Below are 12,586 nucleotides of genomic sequence, written 5' to 3' on the forward strand. Positions count from 1 at the left end.
CTATGTCTGGTGGGCACGGCGGACCTGGGCCCAACGTGTTGCTTACGAGGACGCTCTTCTACGTTGTTATCCTGGGTTCCGCCACGTTACGAACTGGGCACGTGTGGCCCGATGTCATCTATGGCTGCGATGGAAATCTAGTCTTTTTACTCAAAAGGTCGCCGAGAGAAACGGACTTGAGGCCATCTAAGTGTAGCGCCCGCAAATCGCTTATTACTGACAATAAATGTTTTCCAATCCAACATGGGTTTTTATAATATGCCTTATGGCAAGCTTGCGTAATAAAAAAAAGTTCGAGAAAGGTGAAGGATAATCGGGGCATATTCAGGCACCCCTGCCGTCATATGCGAGTATATGCGAGGTTTTCGGAAGTGATCCCGTTAAAAACGGATCAGCTTATACGATCGAAAGTGAGGAGAAGCTATTACCTAGTTTGTAAACTACGCAGCCCGCCATAGCATAAATGTGCGCAATTATCACGCGAGTTTCAGCTTATTTCTTGTTTTCACTTGTTTGCATATGCTACAGACTGGGTGCAGTGCTTTTATTTTTAATTTTTACTCCTATGCCTGTACACGCATAGGGCCAAGCCGAGCAAATGGGTTAATTCAAACGAATTATGATCAGACTATAAAATGGCACTATCATACACGCCTGCCACACTAGTTAGCAACTCTTCATTAACTTTCAATGATATACGAAACTTATCGGAACATTTTTTGCACTAAACATCCGCCGGTTGTAATAATACTAGCCACTTTCTGAACAAAATTACGAGGCAAACAATGTGAGCAATTTAAAAAAGACATGGTTCTTTATTTACAAAACTCATGAGGTGGACAAACAGAAAAACAATATGGGCAAGCAAAATAAAGAAGTACACACAAACATTTCGTTTTTTGCAAAGTTTAATCACCACATGATGAATACTTGCGTAGTTTTCTATTCGCAAAGATAAGACATCATCATCATCATCATCATCATCATCATCATCATCATCATCATCATCATCATCATCAGCCTGATTATACCCACTGCAGGGCGAAGGCCTCTCCCATATTTCTCCACTTAACCCGGTTCTGTGCTAGCTGCATCCACTTGACCCCTGCGAACTTCTTAATCTCATCGGCCCACCTAACTTTCTGCCGCCCTCTGCTACGCTTTTCTTCCCTTGGAATCCAGTTTGTTACCCTCAGCGACCATCGGTTATCCTCTCTTCGCACTACATGTCCTGCCCATGTCCATTTCTTCTTCTTAATTTCTACTAGAATGTCGGTAACTTGAGTTACTTCTCTGACCCACTCTGCACGCTTTCTATCTCTTAATGTTACCCCTACCATTTTTCGTTCCATAGCCCTCTGGGTTGTCCTCAACTTAAGTAGAACTCTCTTGGTTAGCCTCCACGTTTCAGCCCCATAGGTGAGTACAGGCAAGATGCAACTGTTGTATACTTTCCTCTTGAGCGATACCGGTAAGCTGCTAGTCATAATCTGCGAGTGCTTGCCAAATGCGCTCCATCCCAATCGTATTCTTCTTGTTATTTCGTTTTCGTGGTCCGGGTCTGCGGTTACTACCTGTCCTAAGTAGACATATTCGCCTACTACTTCCAGTATTTCGCTACCTAATGGAAACTGCTGTTCCTTCCCGAGGCTGTTGAACATTACCTTAGTCTTCTGCATATTGATTTTCAAGCCTACCTTTCTACTTTTCCTGTCTAGGTCATCAATCATTATTTGCAGTTCATCCCCCGAGTTGCTTAGCAAGGCAATGTCATCAGCAAATCGCAGATTACTGAGGTATTCTCCATCTACCCTTATCCCTAACTGCTCCCATTCCAAGTCTCTGAATACTTCCTCTAAACAAGCTGTGAATAGTACTGGGGAGATTGTGTCTCCTTGCCTAACACCTCTCTTTATGGGAATTTTGTTACTTTCTTTATGCAGAACTATGGTTGCTGTGCAGCCGCTATATATATCTTCCAGCACTTTCACGTATGGCTCGTCTACCCCCTGATTTCGCAATGCCTGCACCACCGCCGAGGTTCCAACTGAGTCAAATGCTTTTTCGTAATCAATGAATGCTATGTATAAGGGCTGGTTATATTCCGAGCATTTTTCTATCACCTGATTGATGGTATGGATATGATCGATAGTAGAGTACCGTTTCCGAAACCCTGCTTGATCCTTTGCTTGATTGCAGTCTAAGGTTGTCCTGATTCTATTAGCGATTACCTTAGTAAATACCTTATACGTAACAGACAGTAAGCTGATTGGTCTGTAATTTTTAAGGTCCTTAGAGTCCCCTTTCTTGTGAATGAGGATAATGTTTGCATTCTTCCATGGTTCCGGTACCGTCGATGACACCAGGCACTGCGTATACAGGGTGGCCAGGTTTTCTAGCACGATATCCCCCCCGTCCTTCAGCAAATCTGTAGTTATCTGATCCTCTCCAACTGATTTCCCCCTTTTCACAGTTTCTAGTGCTTTCTTGACCTCGTCCTTCGTCACTGGTGGAACGTCTGACTGTTTTTCCCTACCGCCAATCTCATTGCGGTCCTGACTACTTTGGCTACTGTAGATATCTGTATAGAACTCCTCGGCTACTTTGACTATCTTTTCCATATTAGTGATGACGTTGCCCGCCTTGTCCCTTATCGCATACATCTGGTTTTTGCCTATGCCCAATTTCTTCTTTACCGCTTTAAGGCTTCCCCCGTTCTTTACAGCATGCTCAATTTTCGCCATGTTATACTTCCTAATATCGGCCACCTTGCGCTTATTGATTAGCTTTGATATCTCGGCCAATTCGATCTGGTCTGTTGGATTGGAAGCTTTCATACTCTGGCGTATCTTAATCAAATCTTTCGTCTCCTTAGACAGCTTACCGGTATCCTCTCTAACTATCCTACCGCCTACTTCTACCGCGCACTCAGTAAAGATATCTCTGAAATTATTGTTCCTTGATAAAACTTGCCAGACTAAACACGCAGCTCCTATCTCGCTCAGCAGTTTTTTTTTTCCTGTAAGCTGGTTGATCAATTACTATCTTTCCTGCGTTAATTGATAAGCTGTGGCCTAAGCAACTTTTCTATGATTATCTTCGTTGTTTCAGTGGCGTGGTCCTTTCTTGCTGCGCAAAGCTAGAAGTGAGCACCTCTCGAATTAAGCAACATAAGCTATCGACATGTACGCTACACATGGAATGTAGCGATGTACGCTCCACTGGAATTTGTTATGTTTGCAAGCAAGCGCAGAAGCCTTAGGATTAAAAATGGGGAGGAAAACGAATGTCTCATCAGTTCACCAAACTGCAACAAGACCTTGCAGCTGAGAAACATGCCTGCCTTTGACCACTCGAGCATACGCTCGTAACGTTGACTGCCGGCTTCACGAGTTACCGTTAGGCACTCAAAGACTACCGCCTACACGAGGTAGTCTTGACGAGTAGCTGTTTCACAAGCAAAGAAAACTATCTACAAGAGCACAATGCGGAAATTATAAGTAGAACGGAACGTATTATGTGAACGCAGCAAGAACATCAACACTCATCTTTAGTAGTAAACACAACACTTAAATTCTGAAACATTTCGGACACACCTTGCGGTCAGTCTTTGCTGGAAAACCAGCTAAAAATGAAAGGCGACGTGACACGCTCGTAACAAATTTTTCGTCAATGTACACGCGCAAAAAACGAGAGAACCGCCAGCGGAGATACGCCGCGAGAGGGCTGAACGATGCATCGACGCTTACCCAATGCATCGAAATATCTAGAGTGGAAAATAGACCTTTGTATTTGGCCTTCCTGGACATAAACGGGGCGTACGACAACGTAAGCAGGGAACTCCTGTGGAACATATTAAAAGAAGAAGGTATCGGTTATGAGATAATAGAGTTCCTACTGGAAATATACCGGGATAACAAAGTAGAAATTACGTGGGAAGGGATAAGACGTACGGAGGATGTCAAAGTATGCAAAGGATTAAGACAAGGCTGTCCTCTATCACCGGTGCTGTTCATGCTTTATATGATAAACCTGGAACGGAGGATACAAGACAGTAACCTAGGTTTTAACCTGTCATACAGATTAGGTGGAAAGGCGGTAGAGCAGCGCCTTCCCGGTTTGATGTATGCAGACGATATTGTGCTGCTAGCTGAGAGTCTGGAAGAATTGCAAACTCTAGTTAAGTATTGCGGAGACGAAGGGGACGCTCTAGGCTTCAGTTTCAGCGCAGTTAAGTCGGGTCTGATGATTTTCAACGGCTCAACTGATCAGATTCTTAAAATTCAAGGCCTTGAAATACCTAGAGTAGCAGAATATAAATATTTGGGGGTATGGGTAAACGAAGGATTGGTATACATTGGAAAGCATGAGCAATCACTTAAGGCCAAAGGGCGAAGGAATGCCGGGATAATGAAGCATAAGGCATTGTGGGGATACAATAGGGATGAGGTATTGAGGGGTATTTGGAAAGGAATTATGGTGCCCGGACTTACTTTCGGAAATGCGGTTTTGTGCCTAAAATCAGAGGTACAGTCGACATTAGAAACAAATCGGAGATCCGTTGGACGATTAGCACTAGGTGCCCACGGCAAAATTACAAACGAGGCGGTACAGGGAGATATGGGCTGGGCATCTTTCGAAGTACGGGAAGCTCGGAGTAAAATATTATATGACGAACGCCTGAGGAAATTGGACAGTAACAGATGGGCAGCTAAGGTATTTAAATACCTGTACCTAAAAAGCGTTGACTTACAATGGAGGAAAAGAACTAGGAAACTAACTAGTAAGTATGCTAGTCACAAGGACGGAGAAATAAAGAGCATTAAGCAACAGGTGAAAAACACAGAAGGTAAAAATTGGATAAATTCGATGGAAAAAGAAACAGAATGTTGAATTACACCGAAAGTGGAAAATGCAGATCAGGAAGGAAGATTTCTTTGATAACTCAAGAGGCAGTGCCCTACTTTTTGAAGCTAGATCAGGGTGCCTTAGAACACGCAGCTACAAAAAGATATTTAACAATGGAGATGACGTATGTGCTGTATGTGGAAACTCCAGTGAAACAATTGCCCATATTATACTCGAATGTAATAGTACCCATCCGGAAGTTGGTGCAGGCGCAATCACTCTTCCTGAAGCTCTGGGGTTTAGAGATAACAGTGGCCGGGTGAATAAACCGGCGGTGGAAACTAGCAAAAAACGACTGGAAGATTGGTGGCTTAAAAGCAGAGAAGTGACATAATGTTAGTAATGTAGAAACAAAAAATTTAGGAAATAGAATAATGGTTTAGTTAACAATTCTAAATCAATAATTAAGATATGTGGAGAAAAATGAGCATGATAGCTACTGCTACCACCCCGTTTCAAAGGGGATGCTCCTATATTTCATCCATGAAGAACACATTTGCTGCAAGTCTCCTTCCGCAAATTCATGCTCACGAATGTTTGTTTTTGAAGGTCGACTGTTGGGGCAATTGTAGTGTGTGCGGTATACCGGTCCCTTTCTGCCTCTCCTCAGTTCCTTGTGTAGTTCTACGATTATATGTCTGAACTGAAACACCAAGATTTAATAATGGCAGGCGATTTTAATCTGCCATTTATTATTTAGAGAAATAAACCAGAGCTTCACTTACTTGACAGCTGATATAATGATTAGATGCGACTTGCGCCAGGTCGTACTGTAGAACAGCCGCGTTACTGAAAATTCAATTTTAGATCTCATATTTGTGAGCAATGATATTAATCACTAACTTGTTGTCTTGTTTACTTGTCGAGTGCCTGAAGAAAGAGAATACAATTGTAAAAGACTTTTCCCACGCTGATCTATCTTTGACGAGCTTTGGAAATTGACTGATAGTCTTCCAGATACGGATGCAATGTCATTATGGTCATTGTTAGTCAAACACTGCATGGACGAATTTATTCCGGAGCGAAAATCTGAACCTAAGCGAAAACATTCATGGAATAAATGAAGCGTTATCCACTTAAAGCGCAGGTTAAAGCGGGCGAAAAAGCGGAAATCTAGAAACTTTGAAATAATCCACGAACTGCAAGCTGAGGTCTCGATTGAGCTAACATCCTCTCGGAAAAAGTACTTCTGCACAACGCTGCCAAATTTTATGAAAGCAAATCCAGATCGGTTTTGGCGATATCTTGGCACTGAAAGCGCAGGCATTGATGGAACTTTAAAAAATTCTGAAATTGCTACAGAACTAATCAAAGTTGCTGATGTTATGAACTGTTACTTCAACTCTGTGCTCTCTCCCAGGAATTACACAGCCAACATGTTTTTACCATCCAGACTTTGCAACGTTTGAAGGTGTCTTGTCACAAGTACAAAATCTGAAAGAAAAATCGGCTGGAGGACCAGATAACATTCCTTCCTTCGTCGTTATGCTCATATTGTGAGCCTTCTGTGGACCTTCTTTCATTTGTACATGCCATGATCTTCTTTCATTTGTACATACCATCATCATCGTCCCGCGGCGCCGGCTCCGGCGTGCGCCTGGGTTCGTGATCGGATTAAAACGCTAGACAAGGCTAGGCTGTCCTTTCCGTCACGACCTCGCTGTCTCGACCTAGCCTTCTTTTACAGGTGGTGGAGGTGAAACTTGATCACCTCGCTGCCTTGGGCCCTGCCTCTCGCAGGAGCTACGTTCCGGTCGCCGTTTAGCAACTGCCAGCATCGCTATGTCTACCGACAGTACCCACGAACAGGCCGGACCCTCTACCTCGGCTGCACCACCCCCTCCGACTGTGCCCACACGACAGCGCGACCCGCCGCTGTTCGCTGGTCGTCCCGATGAAGACGTCGATGACTGGCTTGACACCTATGAACGCTGCAGTGCCTACAACCGGTGGGACGATGCTCTGAAATTTCTCAACGTCTCTTTCTACCTTATTGAGGTCGCCAGGAATTGGTTCATCAACCGCGAGCCCCACACAACTAACTGGCCCACCTTCAAACAGCAGTTCCGACAGTACTTCGCCGACCCGGCAGTTCGGACTAAGATCGCGAAGACAAAGCTCACTTCATGCCTTCAAGGTCCAGATGAGTCATATGCGTCTTACATACAGGCCATACTTGCACTCTGCCGGCGTGTTATTCCCACCATTGCGGAACCTGAACGAGTTCACCACGTCTTGAAAGGAATCAATTCTATGGCGTATAACATCCTAGTTGCTCAGAATCCTTCAATTATTGATTCCATTATTACGACCTGCCAACGCATCGACCAGCTACAGTCCTTCCGATTGCAGCCCGCCAACGCAACTGGTCCGACCTATGCTGATCTAGATCTGCGGGCACTTATTCGAGCCATCATCCGCGAGGAGCTCCAGGCCCTCAAGCCTGTCTGTCGACACGGGTGCGACCACTCTTCCGCAACATCTAATGACGCCGGTCTCCACAGCATCATCAAAGAAGAGCTGGCAACAATCACCCAACCTATGGCATCTGACCCTCCGGACCCCGCCCAGTACCGACTTACGCGCACGTCGCAGCATCCCCTCCTCCTTTGATTTCCCCGCCCCGACCGGTACCAACCTACAATGACGTCAATGCAATAGCGACGGCTCAACATTCGCCATCCTATTACGCACCTTGGCGCCCCTCCCGACCAGTTTGCTACTACTCTGGCATTAGAGGACATATATCCCGCTTCTGTCGTCGCCGCCTCCAGGACGAGCGCCGTAGTTGCGATACCTTCGAAAGTGACATGCCTTCAACGCCATATTATTAACGCCGGTTTATTCCAAGCCCACTTCGAAGATCATCCCCGCCTCCAGAATCCTCGTCTGAGCCTCGTGGAACCCATGCATCCCGACGCCGGTCCCTATCCCCATACCGCCGCTCACTTTCCCCTCTCCGACCCGCAACCACTCTCCCTGTCCGCCATCCGGAAAACTAAGCGTTGCAGTTTCCGGAGGTCAAACTGCACTCTGCGAACTTACCAAAAGTGCTCCAGATCGTCCGTATAATGTGATTTCTGTTTTCGCTGAAGGATTACCGGTCGAAGCATTGATTGATACAGGAGCTGCAATTTCTGTCATTCAAGCTGATTTGTGCTACCGTTTACCAAAAGTGACGACACCATATGATGGGCCTGAACTTCGTGGAGCCAATGACGTCCCTTTGCGCCCTTTAGCAAAGTGCACCGTACGAGTAGTTATTGACAGCGTCCGCCATCATGTGCAGTTTGCTGTGCTCTCTCCATGTGCGCATCTGATGATTTTTGGATGGGATTTTTTTGTCAACCGCTTCGGCGTTAATTTCTTGTGGCGACCGTGTTATTCATATGACAGACAGCGATTTTTCATCTGAAATTTCTGAACGACATCATCCCCTCGTTGCCGCCGCTGATACTGTTTTGCCTCCTCAGTGCGAAAAACTGCTTACCGTTGTTTCTGACCACATCACTGACGGGGACGTACTCATCGCACCATCTTATCGTCATCTTGCACGCGGTATCGCCTTCCCGTCTAGTCTTGTGAGGTTCTCCAACGGCTCAGCTGCAGTAGTGGCCACTAACACTTCACGTGAATCCCTCGTGCTCCCAAAAGGAATTTCTCTCCCCTGTATGGTGGATGTTCAACCTTTGTCCTTGATGGTGCTCACCGCCCCTCTACCTCAGCACCGTGTTTCGCCAGACGTGTCTCTTTCTGTTCTCACAAAGACTATTAATCCTAACCTTACGCCGAACCAACGCCAAGAACTGCTGACATTGCTTCGACACCACCAAGCCATTTTTGATGCCACTTCCCCACCACTGGGACGGACTAGTGTTGCGCACCATCGCATCATTACTGAAGGTAACTCTATCGTTCGCCGACGGCCTTATCGGGTTTCCCTCTCTGAACGAAAATAATTGAAGAAAATGTGAATGATATGCTCCATTGCAATATTATTCGTGCCTCAACAAGCCCATGGTCCTCCCCAGTAGTGTTAGTTAAAAAAAGGGACGGCTCGGTACGTTTTTGTGTTGATTACCGCGCAGTCAACAAAATTACCCGCAAAGATGTATACCCAATGCCAAGAATTGATGACGCCCTTGACTCTCTCCAAGTCTCCGAATATTTCTCGACTTTGGACTTCCGCTCAGGTTATTGGCAAATACCTATGTACGAGGGCGATAAAGAAAAAACCGCTTTCGCAACTCCCGATGGCCTATACGAATTTAATGTTATGCCTTTCGGACTTTGTAACGCACCAGCGACATTTGAAAGAATGGTCGATACTGTGCTTCGTGGCCTAAAATGAGAACCTGTTTGTGTTACGTGGATGACATTGTCATCTTTTCGTCAACTTTTAACGACCATCTCACGCGCCCGAATGAGGTCCTCACGTGTCTCGCTTCAGCGGGCCTTCAGCTCAACGCCAAGAAGTGCCACTTTGCACAGAAGGAAATTAAAATATTGGGACATCTAGTCAGCCATGACGGCATTCGTCCAGACCCTGAAAAAATCCTTGCGGTCTTGAACTTTGCTCGTGCACAACGGATAACAGAATTGTGCAGTTTTCTCGGCCTGGCGTCTTATTTCCGGCGTTTTATATAAGACATTTTGCTAGTATTGCTGCTCCCCTTCATGAACTACTTAAAGCACGCAGCCCTTTCGTGTGGACTGAACAGTGCGAAGCCGCTTTTAATAACCTGAAGCACGCATTCACATCAAACTCTGTTCTTGGCCATCTCAGTGACAGCGCTCCAACCATCCTGCACACTGATGCCAGTGGTCTCGGTCTTGTCGCTGTACTTCTGCAGCGCGATGCAACTTCGCGTGAGAAAGTGATTGCCTTCGCCAGTCGGACTATGACTCCAGCTGAGAAAAACTATACCATTACCGAGCAGGAGTGCCTTGCCGTCGTCTGGGCTGTCCAAAAGTTTCGCCCTTACGTATACGGTTGACACTTCACAGTTGTGACCGATCACCATGCTCTTTGCTGGTTGTCTTCGCTCAAAAATTTGACAGGCCGACTTGGCCGTTGGACTCTACGCCTGCAAGAATAAAATTTCGACGTCACTTATAAATCGGGCCGCCAACACCAAGACGCCGACGCTCTTTCTCGCGGTCCACTTTCGGAATCGGCTTGCTGTTTTTCTTCCCAGTGCATTTGCACCTATGACCACAGCCGACCATCTCTTTCTCCGACGTATATCACAACAGTTTCATTTGACGACTCTGAGAACAAACACGCTCTCCGCTCACAGCAATGAGCCGATGCCTGGTGCAGAAGGACTGACGCCGGACAGGGCGGACGCGTCCACTTCGGCTCCCGACAAAAGAGCCTATTGCGGTGCCAACTTCCACCAGACCACCTTCAAATTATCAATCGTAGATCGGAAGATGACAGGAGTCTGACAGTACCATTTTTTTGGTGAGCGGACCACCGATTTTCCCATTATTGCAGCACTTCCATCGACTACGCCGGCGTTAGGCTTAGCGCGGCAGCGGAGGAGCGAGTGGGACCGAGAGCGCCCTGCGGCTGGCGGCAGCCACCGCGGGGGCGAGGATCTAGACAAAGGAGGTCCACCCGGGCCAACATTTCGCTCGAGAATGAACGGCACCCAAGGCCAAGATCTATCGATGGACACCATACCGTGCCCGAACCTGCCTCCACCCGACGGGGAAACAGGCGGAACGCCGGCTGCCAACACCATCGAGACCATCGATACGAATACCACGGACAACACCTTTCAAGGCGAGTGGACAACCGTAGTTTCGAGACTATGGCAGAAAAAAGCGAAAAAACGGGAGCGTCAGGCCAAGATTACCGAGAATACGACAGCAAACACTCAAGTGGGCGAGACGGCGACGACGGCGCCACCGGCCAAGATGGCCGCTGCGGCGGTACATGAATCCAAGATGGCGAGCGGCGCGGAGAGCAGCCGGGGAGGCCGCGGAGGCAGCACCACCGTGCAAGATTCTAGCCAACGTCACGACGTAGCTGACGCGCCTGTTCCGAGAGGACGCCGGCCCGGCGCGGAGGAGGGAGCGCGAAATTCGAACCGTTTTAAAGGCGGAGTGGCGACTCATTCGCGCGAAACCACTGCCGATGAATGACGCTATAGGGTGATCTTCAGACCCCATCAGGGTCTGGTGGTGAAGAACTTGACAACACCCCAAGCAGCCAAGGCTATAGCGCAAGCCTGCGGAGATCCACAGAATTTTCGTCTGAAAGACTTGTTGGTCCGCCTCCGACCGGGATCCAACATCATCGTCACCAGCACCCCAGACATACAGATGGCGGAGCGCATGATGAGCATCCGAAGCTTGAATTTCGAGGGAAAAGACCATCCGGTCAACGCTTTTATGACTACACCGGAAGAGTACCTCAAAGGGGTGGCCCACGGCATCAACCCCGGGGCAACGGAGAAGGAATTAATGGAGAACCTGTTCGTCAGGACCCAGGGCGTGAAAATTATCGCGGCCAGAGCAATGGGCAAGTCCAAGTCGGCCCTCATTGTCTTTGAGGGGCCAATCGTACCGAAGTGGGTGTACTACTATGGGGGAGAGATCCCATGCGATCCGTACAAGCCAACGAGGCAATTTTGCTACACCTGCCGAAAGCCAGGACACCGAACAGACGTATGCCCGAACCCGTCTATCAGGGCATGCAGAAAATGCAACAAGCAAGATCCGGAGGAAAGTCACGAGTGCGAACCCCAATGCGCTCTCTGTGGAGGAGCACATGAGACTGGAGCCACCGGCTGCCGAAGCAAGCTCAAGGAGATCACAAAGAAGACAAAGGGACATCCAAAGTCACGTCAGAGCCGCCCAGAAACGAGTGACATCATGAAGAAGCATCAGAGGTGGTTCAGTTCGGACGGGGAGGAGGAAACATCGCGTGAGCGGTCCAGGTCCCAGTCCAGGTCGGAGGCCAACGCGGAACCCAAGAAGCCAGCGAAGAAAAGCAAGCCAGGCGCCTGGAGAAGAAGAAAGAAGAGAAGAAAAAAGACCTTGATCAGGTGAGCTGGCCAGCATTGCCCTCCCAAAAACAGCTAGATGAGGAAAGAACAGAAATTCTAGCCGAGCTAAAAGGAATAAGAAAGGAGAACGCAATGATTAAGCAACGATTAGATCAGATGCAGAACCAAATTAACATTACACAAAACAAGTTCGAAAAATCCACACCATCGGTAAATCAGACACCCCCTTTGACCGCCGAAGACGTAGGAAGAATAGTAGAGGAAAAGCTAGCACAGCTGCTCCCACACATTATTGAGCAAATCACAAAGAAAGCCATGGAACAAGTCACAGGCTATATAGAGCAAGTTTCAGGCGATGCAAATCGAGATGACCAAACTGATTAGGAAGCAAACAGCCACCACAGTAAGAGAAAGGGCTGAGAAGCCATATCAGAGGCCCGGACTGACCAGCTTGCAATCTGAGACCGATCATGACTAGACACCAGAAGGCGAAGCAAGACCGCCTAGAGATTTGGCAGTGGAATTGTAGAAGCATCAGACGCAAGAAAGGGATGCTGTCACAGCTGCTGGCCTCACAAGCGGAACCACCGGCTGTGATAGCCCTACAGGAGGTTGTTGGCAGTTCCCCTTCAATTAGCGGGTACGAGGTCTTTGCTGCC

This window comes from Amblyomma maculatum, chromosome 5 (genome assembly GCF_055883805.1).
Source record: "Amblyomma maculatum isolate TAMU_Amacu chromosome 5, ASM5588380v1, whole genome shotgun sequence".
In the NCBI taxonomy this organism is placed as follows: Eukaryota; Metazoa; Arthropoda; class Arachnida; order Ixodida; family Ixodidae; genus Amblyomma; species Amblyomma maculatum.